The sequence below is a fragment of the Mustela nigripes genome, unplaced genomic scaffold, assembly GCF_022355385.1.
Source record: "Mustela nigripes isolate SB6536 unplaced genomic scaffold, MUSNIG.SB6536 HiC_scaffold_485, whole genome shotgun sequence".
NCBI lineage: Eukaryota > Metazoa > Chordata > Mammalia > Carnivora > Mustelidae > Mustela > Mustela nigripes.
Window position 1 is genome coordinate 1 of NW_026739892.1, and position 2,082 is coordinate 2,082.

The 2,082-nt window shown below is 39.3% G+C and overlaps 1 pseudogene; it reads right to left on the minus strand.

Annotated features, from left to right (window-relative positions):
• Positions 1-216: 216 nt before the first annotated feature.
• Positions 217-1,152, minus strand: LOC132008609 (olfactory receptor 143-like; annotated as a pseudogene).
• Between the last annotated feature and the right edge of the window lie 930 nt (positions 1,153-2,082).

Here is a 2,082-nt window from a genome sequence, read left to right on the forward strand (position 1 = left end):
TGCTGAAAATAAATAAAAAATAAATTTAAAAAAATAAATAAAATGTGCTGAAAATAAATAAAAAATAAATAAAATGTGCTGAAAATAAATAAAAAATAAATCCTGCCAGAAAGACTTTGGAAAGGTAAGGAAAAGGAAAAAGAATAGGAAGAAGAGGATAAGGAAAAGCAGAAAGTGGAGAAAAAGACATAACAAAGGAGAGATAGATGGTTCTTCTCAGTTTGAAAATCTCTTCAGGGTTTTCCTCAGAGCAAGTTTGATATCTTCGTTCCTGAGACTATAAATGAAAAGGTTGAGCATAGGCAACACATTTGTGTAAAACACTGAGAAAAGTTTCCCTTGGCCCACAGACCCAGTGGAAGGTGGTTTGACGCTAAGTGAGCAACCCAAATCCATAGAACAGACCAACAGTTACTAGGTGGGAGCCACAGGCACTAAAGGCTTTGGACAAACTCTGAGATGCAGAGATGTGAATGATATTGGAAAGAATCAAAATATAAGAAATACAATAATGAGGCTAGATATAATGACAACTGTGCCCACAATAACAGAAATCACAAGCTCACTGGCATAGGTGTTGCTGCAGGAGAGCTGGAGGAGAGGGAAGATTTCACACATGTAATGGTTGATGATATTGGAATCACAAAAGATCAGCCTAAACATGCATCTCCCGTGGACCATGGCACCAGCAAACCCCATCACATATGAACCAGATATCAGCAGAGAACAGACCTGAGAAGACATGGTAACTGTGTACAGCAGGAATTTACAGAGGGTCACATAGCGATCATAGGCCATGGCTGTCAACACTTAGCACTCAGAGTTGACAAAAAAGCAGAAGAAAAATAGCTGAGTCATGCATTCTGTAAAGGAGATGATGTTCTTCTCTGAAATAAAACTTATCAGCATTTTGGGGGTGAAGACAAATGAATAACAGAGATCAATAAAGGACAGATTGAAGAAGAAAAAGTACATGGGGGTGTGAAGGTGAGAATTCAGGTAAATTAAATTAATTAAGCTCAAATTGTCTACCACAGTAACCACATAGGTCACCAAAAACAGAAAAAATAGAGGTAGCTGGAGTTCAGGTTGGTCTGTTAATCCCATAAGGATAAACTCAGTTACAGAGGAGTCATTCTCCACAGCCATTCACTTCACAGGTATGATTTGCAGGAACAGAGGTAGAAGGTAGCATTAACAATGGACCCTCACTCTTTGTCTCCAGAGGAAGAGACTGATCTGCTGGTTTACAAGCACAGGGTTGTCATGCAAGGAATCCAAGGAACAAGACTTCTGATTATTCCTAATGATTCCTCATTTTCTCTTTTACTCCCACTCATGCAGTCTGTGCAGAAAGAATACTGATCTCAAGACCTCCAATGTCTCTGCATGTCATTTCCTCCCTTCTCCCCAGTTTCCATTCAGGATTACGGGTGACAAGAATAATAAATTAATAAATTGATAGTGTTACCCTCATTTTCCTTTTCCTGGAGGCCTCACTCTGCTAGACCTTAAAGCCACTTCTGCTCTACAGTCCTGGGGTGTCAAAGTTTCTGTCAAGAGAGGAGAAAGTATACATCAGGACAGCCCTCATGCTAAAAGAGGTATTCTGGAGAACAGGCCATGATCTGTACTTGAGAATTTGCCCAGAAGTCCTTTTCACTTGAAAGGAGGAAAACAACCTTATATAAGCTCCAAAACAATCAGGTAACTGCAATGGGAATCTATTCCATGACCTGTAGTTCTAAGAAAATTGATTCGTAGCACAGAAAATTATTCTCTCCCTCATTGTTTCCTTCCAAGTTAAATGAGTCCACTGAGGATAGAAATTATTGAACCCATATTCACATCCTGTGTTACAGGCCCAACACTGGATCCTTTGAGACTCAATGTTTTGCTCAGTTTATAATTTCACAATAGGAATTCCTAATCCCCAGTGCAGAGGAATGAGTGCCTCCCTTAGTCACTTCCTTCTTCACCCCCTGGAGTCTATGCACAGTTCTTTTTTTTTTTTTTTTTTTTTCCTAAAGATTTTATTTATTTGACAGACAGAGATCACAATTAGGCAGAGAGGCAGGCAGG